Genomic DNA, 13,578 nt, shown 5'->3' with positions numbered 1-13,578 from the left:
TAAGACTCCTCGAATAGGAGACCTAGGTCTTGACCACTAAGCAATCACCGCTTCACACAACCATTCCGTCACACAATCATTTAAACATAAATCACTGATTCATTTCTGCCATCAGCTCTCTCAAAAAGCATTGTATGCCTGCGGCCGTCAACCAGTACCTGTGCCTGTACCCCTGTATTTGGTTAAGGCAATCGCGCTTTTATTTAATCAAAACCAATTTATTCACCACGTCACAAATTACGACATTTATCGGTTTTCGAGAATCTGTAATTATGGGATAATTTTGTTCTCGTAACCAATTTTTGTTTACACAAATTTTTTTACCATTAATTTTACCTAATAAGTAAGAATGTTAAAAAAATATTGAAATGAAGCATCGTTTGCCTGTAGGTTTTGTATTTTAAAAATGATAAAAATAATGTTCAATCTTAGAATACTATTGCATGTATTTTAAACTATCATTTATATGTGAAATAAGAAAAAAAACCAGTTCACTTTAAAAACTAAGCTAAGGTAAAAAGAAACTCCATGCCGTTTACAATATCGCATACAAAAGACTTCAACGAACTTAAAGTTACATTCAGAATAATGTTATATTACGATTCGGTTTTGTTCCAGTACAAACAATTATTTCAGGTCAAATCAGGGATGTTTAATGTTATTTTAATCGGATAACATTATAGTACAACTAATAACCTTTATATTGCAGCTCTACACTATTCAAAGTAAATATGCTTATCAGCAATACATTTTCATCCATTGATAATATTAACGCCTCAGTTAAGCCACTAATTATTATTATAAAATACTAAAACAAGGAAATCTTTTTAATCCATCTAATAATAATACGCTTGTAGGTACCCATTCTATTACAAGCCTCTACATCAGCTTATCAGTAACAATCATCCAACTAGATCATATCGGTTGCGATGTCGAACACGTGAAACGGGTAAAGCCTTAAAGCCCTTTCAATCGGTGCAGCGTACATACGGGGCGGTGTCGGACCCGCGACTGCTATCGTTCAAGCCTCGAGTACCGTTAGAGAGAGAGGGAGCGAGATGGAGTAGGGCGTGCGAGTGAGTCAGCCGCGCCCCGTCCGAGCCATCCGGAAGCCTCGCTGAAACTGGACCGTTTTCTTTTCTTGTTATTATTGAGATCGGCCCGCAAGTTCTGTTGTTGTCGCGAGGCGCGCCGCTCGCGCTGATAACAAGATGCCTCGCCGGCCTGCGCACGCGTTCGCTCAACTTTAAGCTCGCTCGCTCTGGAATGGATATTCTATGTGCTGTGGTATATTGACGATACATTGTGATTTTTTTATACAACTTGTGAGTGATTTATGACCTAAATAACACTATCGTTTGAAGGATTGTTGAGGATTTTTGTCGGACTTTTGTGATTTGAAAGTAAAAGTGCTGTACTATTTTTTACAAGCTGAAAAATATAGCCAAGGGATATAGTTCAAGTTTTTTCGGATAAGGTAGGTTTTTTATTTATTTAAATAGTTTTAGTTTAAAATTAAATTACCTAAAAACAGTGCAAAATAATCCAAGTTTTAATGTCTTGTGAAAAGTTGCGCATTTTATCAATTGTTATCATACGCATTGCGACGGCACGTGCGGTAACATACGTATTATTGCGCTAGCTGTATTCAGTGACTGATGAAATTCTATGAATCAACATGATAATAATGACTTGCTTCTCTCAAATAAACTTTTAATAGTCTGCTAATAAAATGTGCAGATATAAAAAATCTTACTTAAAATATAGGTAAGCTCGATCAAAACACATGATGATATTTTTTAAATAATTAAACGTGTAAGATACAATATTGAATACTATTTTTACATTCATCTATCTTATATAAAATCTGGATAACTATAAAATCTGGAATACTATTAAAAATACAAAAGCCCCCAAAACTGTAGCTAATCGCTACGCTGAAGTTCATATTCAATTTTGTTCAATATTTTTCATCAAATAAAAACGAAAAAGTGCTTACTGCCTGAAATATAATAGAAATCGGATAATAATATTTGAAAATCGGAAGGAGGATAAAATTAAAAAAAAGAAAGTGCTAAATGATTTAATATAAAAAAGTAACATTTTGCCTCATCGTCCCTAGTCATCATTATAATAATTCTATCTACACATAAGGTCGTTAAAATAAATATTATTATTAAATGTTTTCTGATTTTATTGAATCCGGTAAATAAAATAATTACGTGACCATTAAATCCAGATGTATCGTGATCCTCAAAATATTTAGGTGTCTAATTTCTATATTTATAAAATAAATTCCGCTTGAGTCTGTGTTACCTACTATGATAGAATAAATAGTAGATAGGTATTATATGCTATGATAGATAAAACATTATATTACTAGGTATATCACCTCTTTTTAAGAATACTCTATCGGAATTCTATGCTATAGCAACCATAATATAAAACTTGTAAATACCACGATATTCTGATTAAAAAACCAAACAATATATCTTTAATAAGTAGGTAAGTACATTTCGCAAAAATAGCTTATCACTTTTAACTCGCTATTTTTTTTATCGTTACGACTTAACTACGCAACTCTGATTACAATGGCAAAAAAACAACCTTGCCCTACGCGTTAAAAAAACGAAATAAAACCACGGAACAGTTTCACTGCAATTTTCACTCTATAAATATAACTAGAATAAAAAAAATAAACAAGATTATTCGACCTAGTAAACCAGAAAGTGAGTTACGCTACCCGCCGGCCGACGGCGATTTTTTTGCTCGTGTTTTGCTCATTGTACCCGCATGACAATTTCGGGACGTGGTCCATTGCTCTAAAATAGTTTCACTAGCATTTATCTTTTTTCAATAAAACTTTCTTATTTTTTGAGAAAAGTGCAAATTATAAAGATTATCTACAAATTTTATGCGAAGAATCAATAACGAAGTTGAACTTGGGTAAAGAGACGACGCTTTTTTTGCTTGCGTTTTGCTCATTGAACCCGCATAACGATTTCGGGACGTGGTCCATTGCTTTAAAATAGTCCCACTAGTATTTAACTATTTTCAATGAAACTTTCTTATTTTCAAGAAAAGTGCAAATTATAAAGATTATCTACAAATTTTATGCGAAGAATCAATAACGAAGTTGAACTTGGGTAGAGAGACGAAGCTTTTTTTGCTTGCGTTTTGCTCATTGTACCCGCATGACAATTTCGGGACGTGGTCCATTGCTCTAAAATAGTTTCACTAGCATTTATCTTTTTTCAATAAAACTTTCTTATTTTTTGAGAAAAGTGCAAATTATAAAGATTATCTACAAATTTTATGCGAAGAATCAATAACGAAGTTGAACTTGGGTAGAGAGACGACGCTTTTTTTGCTTGCGTTTTGCTCATTGAACCCGCATAACGATTTCGGGACGTGGTCCATTGCTTTAAAATAGTCCCACTAGTATTTAACTATTTTCAATGAAACTTTCTTATTTTCAAGAAAAGTGCAAATTATAAAGATTATCTACAAATTTTATGCGAAGAATCAATAACCAAGTTGAACTTGGGTAGAGAGACGAAGCTTTTTTTGCTTGCGTTTTGCTCATTGAACCCGCATAACGATTTCGGGACGTGGTCCATTGCTTTAAAATAGTCCCACTAGTATTTAACTATTTTCAATAAAACTTTCTTATTTTCAAGAAAAGTGCAAATTATAAAAAATACCTACAAATTTTATGCGTAGAATCAATAACGAAGTAGAACTTGGGTAGAGAGACGACGCTTTTTTTTTGCTCGTATTTTGCTCATTGAACCCGCATAACGATTTCGGGACGTGGTCCATTGTTTTAAAATAGTCCCACTAGTATTTAACTATTTTCAATGAAACCTTCTTGTTTATCGAGAAAAGTGCAAATTATAATGAGTATCTACAAATTGTATGCGAAGAAATTACGAAGCAAGTAGAGCGAAAGCTTAAAGCTCTATTTTTTATATTTTAATATAGACAAAGGTTTTTCGATTATAATGTATTTATTGTAACTTCTTATTGATATTTCTTATTCATTTACGACCAATTAGTACATAAAAAGTTTGTAACTTAAAATTTAAGGACAATCATATTTTTATTACGCACTTTTTGTTGCATTCATTTTCTATAGCGATTAAAAGTATTTAGTATTTTCTTTAACTATATAAATTTTATATAATATGTATGACTGTATGTACTCTAAACTAAATCAAAAAGCACAAATATATATATATATATATATATATATATATATTTATAAAATATAAAAATATTTTATTGATGATTTGCAAAATCACTGGCAACAATAATATCATAGGATATATATTATAAAAGCGCATTTTCTTTACTCTATGTTATAAGTTCTCTTAGCACCGATAAAATAAAGTACCTAAGCGTGAAGCAAAAATTAGGACGTGTGCGTAATTTTCTTATCATTTTGCAACCATGAAAGAAAAATAAAGATACAAGTTTATAATATTATTGAAGCTATAAATTAAATATTTAATGAGCACTATTAAAATGCAATATAATTTTATTTTGTGTTTTTAAAGGTAAAGGTCTTTTTCAAACTTTAATTTCACTTATTTTGTACTAGATGATGCCCGCGACTGCGTCCGCGTGGATTTAGGTTTTTAAAATGCAGTGGGAACTCTTAGAATTTCCGAAATCAAAAGTAGCCTATGTCCTTCCCCGGGCTGCAAGCTATCTAAGCAATTGGTGCAGTACTAATTTTCATCGATCAAAATCGGTTCGGTTCGGTCGGTTCAAAATCGGTTTAACAGAAGTGCCGTGAAAAGCTAGCAGCAGATAGACAGACATACAGAGAGGCACACTTTTGCATTTATAATACTAAGTATGGACTAGACGGGTAGCTAGTTTAAAATAAAGTTACAAAATAACCCTTTTTCTAGACTAGAAAATTAAAGGTTGGTTTTCCCCAAACAGTTAGGAGACACAAAAATAATACAAAAGTTTCAGTAATTCTTCGATCCGTCTTAACCTGTGGTCTTAACTAATACTAAACGTACAGCTATAATAAACTTCCTGGTAACAACAGCTTCTTTCTGAACTATAATAGAAAGTGAAATGCTAATCTCGTGATATAACTACCAATATACTTCTACAGTCTAAATAATTACCCGCTTAATAGGAACTCTGTTATCAGAGATCACCTCGCGAGCTATTTATGTATTCCGAGCACCTCTTTTATTTTTTCGAGACATAGACACCGATATTTTATGAATCGAGGCAATGAATCGAGGCAATGCATCGATTGCAATCATTTTACACCGTCAAAAGTCAATCATACTTCTTTTTAATCATTTCACACTGATCGAGATTGCATCCCGGTGCGGCGCGGTGGGAAGAAAAAGAATAAGACATTTCTACCGCGGCGAACCGCTATGTCATCTCTGTTATTATAAAATAAAAAAATAATTAGACATTTCGCTTTCACTACTATAGGTGCGTAGAGTTAGATAACTGACAGACCTGTCTGGTTCAATTTCGATCAGGTGTATGACAATATTCCGGTTTATTATCTACAGGTATATCGATATTACGTCCCATAAATGGATATTTTGTGATTTTATATTAACCATTACGTAACAGACGCTTCGGGGTATTTTTTAAAAGCTGTGGGTGGGTGAGCTTTTTAATTTTTGAAAAGTAAGTAGGATGTTAATCAATCAGACGGATTGAAGCGATTTGATTTTCTAAGAATAATTAATTAGGTAAGCGTAGGTAACAACCTACGCTTATAACGATTTTATATCTACTCTATATATTTTAACGAATCATTTTTAATTTGAAAGTGTTTGCATTTTGTTGTATTTATTTAAGGATAAGGGTAGGAGTAAAATAGTGTTGGGGAAAATGTTTTTTTTAAACACATATATTTAAAGTATTGGCATGTAATTAAAATGTCAATTACATAAAAAAAAAGTACATAGCTTCATTTCATATCCCAATTAATTAAATAATGCAATATTTTTTTTTTACTTTCATAAACATAAAAATTCATTTAAGACCTTTTCTGGTTAACAAAAAATCACAATAATTAACTTTAGTTTATGTAACATGATCACATTAATTATTAGCATTGTCTAACGCTACGCAGTTTAAGATTCATATAGGCAATTTAAATATTAATAGCGACTATGCTAGATACAAAATTACATCGGGTAGGTGTGACAACGGATGATTTCAAAACGATCCACTCCATACAATTTGCATATAATCGCAGTTCGCTTCTAATTATCTACAAGACCTGCCTTCATGCATGTTTATTCCTTTCCTGGTATCAGACGATGAATTACAATATTTATATCGCGATACATATTTTCCATGCTGATAAACAATCCATAAACATTGTTATCATATATAATTATACTAGATACAATTCATGAAACCTACCTGTTATACCTATTCCCATGCGAGAAAATGCTACAAAAAATAGAGGAAACCATCGATGTAGAAAACATGTTTATTAATAGAAATTTTGGATTTTGTATCTAACTATTCCGCCTGCCCGATGCGGGATGCCTGCAGCTTAGTCCGCGTAGATTCAGGTTATTTTAAATCCCACGGAAACTCTTTAATATTGCGGGATGAAATTTTATGCCTATTTAATATAATTATATATGTTAAGTCTAAGTATAAGCTATCTCCATTCCAAATTTCAGACATCAGTTCAGTTATCGTGGCTTGAAAGCGTAACAAGTAAACTTTCACATTAGGAATTAGAATAGGATATTAGAATGAATAAAAAAAATATGAAATAAAAATTAACAACTATAACTCTCAAATAAATAAAAATAAATAAAATTGATACAAGGTATCGAATTCAAAACATTTTTTTAAATTTCGGTAAAAAGTCTTGATAAAACTCTATGTTTTGTACTGGTTCTAAAAATAGTGAACAATTTATTCAAGATTATAACATTATCTAAAACACAAACAATCCGTAGCGAATTATCAAAAACATCGCACGTTTTCAAAGTCCGTGTAAAAACTGCGACGCGACGCGACGCCTAGATTCGCTACGGCGTACTTTCGATGCGTTATACCTAGTTTTTAGAATTCCTTCGCGATTTGCTCTAGATGTGACGGGTATGACAAGCAAAATCTTTTAACCTATCATTTTTCTGGTACTTAGCAATCAAAGCACATACTCTGTTATTACTATTCTACTTGACAGAATACAACTTTTAAAGGGTCTCGATCTTTCAATTACTAAAGGAACAATTATTCATCATAATGTAAACGAAAAAAAGAAAAAAAATTTAAGATAACTCAATAAAAAATACTTACATATAATTATTACATTAAGAATTATATACTTGAACGGTTTTGCCGAAGCGTTTATTGACGAATAAAAAAACGTGTTTTTTTTATAAAATTAGCGAGCAAACGAGCAGCGGGTCACCGATGTTAAATGATTACCGCTACCTATGAACACCACCACATTACCACAGGAACCGCCAATGCGTTGCTAGCCTTTTAGCTTTGTTGATTGTACCTACTGACTGATAAACGGATCGAACGACGACTTCTACAGAATATTTTTGTTCCAAACATCTCTTTCAAACAATTCAATGTTTTTTTAACTTCGTTTCGCTATGGGTATTGAGGCTCGCTTCGCTCGTTATCTTCTCCTTTATCTCCATTCGGTCTCATAGACGTGCTTCATTCGGGGCCTTCTTTGCGAACTTCTGGCTTCACGCTTTGCAAAAATATTCTAAGGCTAGGAAAATGAAACAAATCAAATCTCGGCTCGTCGGCTCACAAAACCATAGTCTTACAATGATCCACCACCTAACTTTAGCGACAAGCAACCAAAACCACGGTAAAGTTCGCACAGACAAGTTCACACAGCAATTCAACTCATATACCTACCCTGAATATATCAACACTGACTGTGCAAGTGCATGTTAGTTATAAAAGGTGATAGTTACGATTATTCGCTTGCTACATATCGCATGCATCTCGGCAAGACACAAACCAAGAAGACGATCGTATCACGGCAAATGGGTGAATAGTACTTAGCATCGAAATGTCCCCCGCGATACCATCTTCGCATTGTGGCTATTGAATAACTAGTTACCATCTCTTGCCCGTTAATTTGTAGTATTAAAAGCGCTGAACGCGTTATCGCGGGTATCGTAATGGTTTGTAAACGATACTCAACCTTTGTATTTGGTTAGGGTAACGGCACACGAAAGAAATATTATAATGCTTAAACGTGCTGAAAAATCGAAAAACAAAAAGGAGACCTACCACAGCTTCGTTTTTTTAAAATTTAAAACTCAAAATTGTTTAATATAATGATTTTTTATTGAAACTGTGCTTTGACTTAAAAAAACTTTAAACATATTTTTTAAATAAGATAATAACTATCAAGTATTTAAATAGCTCAGATAGATGAGATTTATAAATCAAAGAAGAATAATTATACCGTTCATCATTGACAGTTAAAAGTTTAATTATAATGACATGGGTGCTGGGTAGGTATGGTAATTAATTTTTATAATTATGTATAGTATAATTGAAAAAATATGGGCATAAAATAAGAGACACTTGCATTACGTACCTATATAATATAGATACTAGCCGCGACTTTGTCTGTGTGGATTTAGAGTTTTAAAAATCATGTAGGAAATCTTTGATCCGGGATGAAAAGTAGCATAAATGGCACTCTCTAGGTCTTTAATACTACATAATTATATCCATGCAAAAAATCAGGTTGATCCGTTGCTCCGATGTAGCTTAATTGAAGGACAAAGCAACAAACCAACTAGCAAGCACATACTTTCGCAGTTATAATATGGGAAGTGATTTCATTTTAAAACGTTATTGTGTAGGAGTGACGAATATTTTTTAGTTTTTTTTTATACTGTCATTACGCGTGTTTTATTTTATTTATTTATTTTTATTTTTCATGTACCAAAATTGTAGTTACAAAGTAATAATAAATTAAGTTACATTGGAAATTTATTTAACTGCTCTACCACGTGCTTTCCATTTAAATCTAGACTTTTGCACTATAATAGTAATTTCCTTGTCATGTAATTATGTACAGTACGCGACAGAAAATAATGTACATCGACCTTATGAATGAGATTACGGCTTTGTAAAGCAATGCCTCTGTCACTCATACCTATGGGAGGTTTTGTCGGTCTCAACGACAGAGACAATGCTCTACAAAACCGCTATCTCTTTCTAAAGGTCGATGTACATTATTTTCTGCCGTGTACTGTACGAAATTTTGAGACAGCAGCGATAAACGAAGACCTTAATACGCCAACATTTCGTAGCTTGCCCGTAGAAGTTGATAATTTGTACTAAGACGACCAAAAAGAATCACAAATCAAGACATTCAGACTTGATACTGCTCATCAGTATAGACTATTAAAAACACTTGTACAACTGTACCTACTGAATGACTTCATCAGGGCATTTAGGTTTTTTAAAGAATCCCAAGAGTATGGAGTAAGAGTCCAGATAGGCAAAGCTACATTTATATTTTAAAAAGTGAAGATGTCGCCCGCATAGGGTTAACGAGGCGGCTGTGCGGTTGTGCGGGGCGTTCCATCCCCGATTGCCTGTCGCGGACCATACGTTGAGATGTCAGGACTCATGGATAAAAGTAATCTACGTCACCGTTCAAGTTTTTAAGTACCTATGTCCAGGTAAAAATCACCTTTATCCGTTGTATCGTGGCAGCGTGATTGAAGGACAAACTTTTTCCCGCGATAACAATTAGTAGTCACACTCGAGGTCTTTAACTACTATAGGTACTTATTCATGCAAATTATCACGCCGCCCGGGTCCGTTACTCCGTTGCAGCGTGATTTAAGGCTAAACCAACAAAAAAACTTTTCCACATGTGTGATAAATATGGTAAAATATTATACAAGATTATAAACAATCTGTACGTGCCATAAAAAGCTAGATTCTAGAATACAAATGACAAAATCCCAAAATCACTTTTAGGTTGGTTTAAATGCCCAAAAAACTGTATCAAATCAAAAATGACTTCACGAAAAAATCAGTCGCTATGCGAGTTAGATATGCTTAGTAAATTTATTCGTCTGCTGCATCCAGACACATGAATCACGATGCAATAAACAAATTCGATTCTGGGGGTGACGCCACACATTCGGTACTGCATGCGAATTCAAATCCATAATGTAACAACTATAAAACACTGCCTTCAACGAATACTGTATGCGCTTAGGACATCGTGCAAGTGAAGAGAATTTGAGACGTAGACATAGATGTCTGATAAAAATTCAAGGAAATTCGAAATAGTCTGCACTAAAGCACATTACTCAGATTGTAAAAAAATGCACAGACGGCCATATACCTAGACGGGACGCATAATTTTCAGATTCATTTTCATAATGTGCAGTCAAACGTCTGAGGTCAACAGCGCAGACAAATACCTGTATGCTATACCTATGATGTCACTTATCAAGAAAAACAGAAAATTGGAAGCGAATTACAAAATGAAGCACATAGTCCGCATATATTGCTGCGGGTAATTCTAAAGCTAGCAGTTTAAACATCTCGATTTGAGAGGATCGTCCATTAGAAAAGCATACTTGGGGCATCTAATAAAAAAACACCCTGTTATCAGCCATTCTTAGTATCGTTGAATTCTTGTATAATCTTCGTCGTCTCAACCGATGGTCATCCATTGCTATTGGATAAAGGTATTTTAAGAGAACCCTAGCGCTTTTCATAAATAAAAAACCGGCCAAGTGCGAGTCAGGCTCGCGCAACGAGGGTTCCGTACTACAGTCGTATTTTTCGACATTTTGCACGATAATTCAAATACTATGCATAAAAATAAATAAAAATCTGTTTTAGAATACCTACACAAATGAAGCCCTTTCATATGATACCCCACTCGATATAGTTATCTTACTTCGAAATGGAAAATACTAATTTTTAGTTCATGACCACAATTTAACTTTTTTGTGTGATGTTACCACAAATTCATAGTTTTCAGATTATTGTCCTAATGTCTGCTATAAGACCTACCTACCTGCCAAATTTCATGATTCTAGGTCAACGGGGAGTACCCTGTAGGTTTCTTGACAGATCGACCGACAGACAGACAGACAGACAACAAAGAGGTGATCCTATAAGGGTTCCGTTTTTCCTTTTGAGGTACGGAACCCTAAAAATCGTGATTTTTTTAAATTATTCTCTTTAATAATGAATTCTAGCCCCATAAACTACCGCTATGCAAAAAATCATGTCATTTTATTACTACAGTCTAAGACCCTAATGTTGGTAGGACATCACTAGTAGGACAGATCACTTCATTTTATTACTACACTCGAAGACCCTATTGTAAGTTGCTTGATATAACCACTAATTAGTATGAGTATTAACAATAATCTATCTTCTATCTATATATATAAAATTCAAAGTCCTGACTGACTGACTGACATATATATCAACGCACAGCCTAAACCGCTGGTCCTAAAGACATGAAATTTGGAGTTTATTCTTTGTAAAGAGTAGGTATCCACTAAGAAAGGATTTTTCGAAATTCCACCCCTAAGTGGGTTAAATGGGGGATGGAAGTTTGTATGAAAGTCGGTCATTTTTCAAGTTATTTGCATGAAAATTGGTATTTCGGTTTTCGGTTACAAATGAAGAAATACGTGTTTCAGGATTTTTGGAAAATTCGCCTATAAGGGTGGAATAGAGGATGAAAGTTTGTATGGGACAGTTTTAATTATTGATATTATTAACTTGAAATTTGGAAAGAAGGTTTTTTCTTGAGGTGTCAGCTAAGAAAAAAAATGCCATTCGTTTCCTGTAGGCCACGCGGGCGAAGCCGCGAGCAGAAGCTAGTTTCCGTATAAAATCCACTGCATCATGACTGACCAAATTAATGACCGTGTTCAACCGAAAACCTGTCATAAACAAAAAATTAATTTAAATAACATCCTTAATCAGTGTCATAATTATAAAGGAGTGAATTCCAAACACTTTTTTATATTATCTTCACAGAGATTAGGATCTATAGAATAACCTGAATTACTAGTGACATATTATCACCCAAACAGCCCGCCCTAGGAACCAGATCTACACTAATAATGCATTTTCCTTATATAATGCAACACAACTACCTATTTAATTATTATTTATGGCACCAAAAATAAAACATTTTTTACTGACTACACAAATTTCAAACCCCTATTTTACCCCTTTAAGGGTTGAATTTACAAAAATCCTTTCTTAGCGGATGCCTATATCAAAATAGCTATCTGTATGCCAATTTTCAGCCCGATCCGTTCAGTTCAGTGGTTTGAGCTATGCGTTGATAGATCAGTCAGTCAGTTAATCAGCTTTTTCTTGTATAGATAAAAGTAGTTGTATTACATTTTCAACTGGTACAGATAAACGTCATACTGTAATAGGATTATCAAGCAATAAAAGAAACTTATAAAAGTTTAAATATGTCAATGGTAGATAGATACACATGAAAGGCGCTCTACATTTTCCTTATCTGGTTGATTAAGAGATCGGGTTGATAGAACAATCGAATACGCCTTTCTCCGATATTGAACGGACATCCGTTTTACATGCACTCTTAGCAAGTATCACAAGTAAGGATATCATCGCTCTAACTTGATACCTTAAGGGGAAGCATTTCTACAAGTTCTACAAGTTACTATTAAAGAGATAGGAATGCAAAAATAGTTGCAAAAGAAAATTATATAATGTTAAATGACCCCCGACTTCGTCCGCGTAGATTAAGGTTTTAAAAATCCCATGGAAACTCTTTGTTTTTCCGGGATAATAAGCCTATGTCAGTCTCCAGGATGCAAGTTGTCCCTTTACCAAATTTCATGAAAATTGGTTAAATTGATGAGCCTTTAAGAATTCCGTGGAAACTCTTTGATTTTTTAGAATAAAAAGTACCTAGCCTATGTCTGCCCCCGGAATGTAAGCTAATTCTGTAACCTGTTCGTAAAATTTCAATTTAATACAAAATATCGAGAAACATACCTACACGATGATGGCCTCCTGAGTAAATTTTTGAAATTGTAAATCCCACTGTATAATACTTGCTGTTAAATTTTATAAAAAGTAAAAGAAGTAGGTATCTGAAGAAAGTTACTATATATCATGAATTAAGTTAAACTTGTTTACAATTAAAATATAATATTATGTAGGTATTGCTTAAAACTCCTACCAAATGCCGCAATCGACTTCCAAAGCATTTTCGCCTTACGCAATCACCAAAGATAATAATATAAAGATACAAAAACTATAAAATAACAGTTAACGTTATTGCATGAACAAATAAAAACTCGTAAACGAGAAAATTTATTTTAATGCAAACAAAATGTCTTAATTTTTAACTTCTTTTTATTGATGAACATAAAAAAGAGAAGGTTGCGGGCGTTTTTACTGTCTTGGGGGAGGAATATTGCACAACATATTTTCTTATTTCTTAGATAAAATTTTCTAGACTGAAATATTACGCACTTGATGATGCTCACGACTTCGTCCACGCGGATTTAGGTTTTTAAAAATCCCATG

The 13,578-nt window shown here is 33.5% G+C and overlaps 1 protein-coding gene across 2 annotated transcripts in view; it reads left to right on the top strand.

Moving 5' to 3' along the window:
- The first annotated feature begins 1,186 nt into the window (after positions 1-1,186).
- The window catches only part of LOC117991212 (transcription factor hamlet-like), a 157,105-nt gene continuing 144,713 nt past the window's right edge, over positions 1,187-13,578 (top strand). For both annotated transcript variants that reach the window (XM_034978763.2, XM_069504985.1), the window contains exon 1: positions 1,187-1,477. The gene's annotated coding sequence lies outside the window, so the exon portion shown is untranslated. The remainder of the gene's footprint in view (positions 1,478-13,578) is intronic.

The sequence above is a fragment of the Maniola hyperantus genome, chromosome 19 (genome assembly GCF_902806685.2).
Source record: "Maniola hyperantus chromosome 19, iAphHyp1.2, whole genome shotgun sequence".
Classification (NCBI taxonomy): Eukaryota; Metazoa; Arthropoda; class Insecta; order Lepidoptera; family Nymphalidae; genus Maniola; species Maniola hyperantus.
The sequence above is the reverse complement of the archived record's forward strand: the minus strand, read 5'-3'. Positions and strand labels throughout refer to the sequence as shown.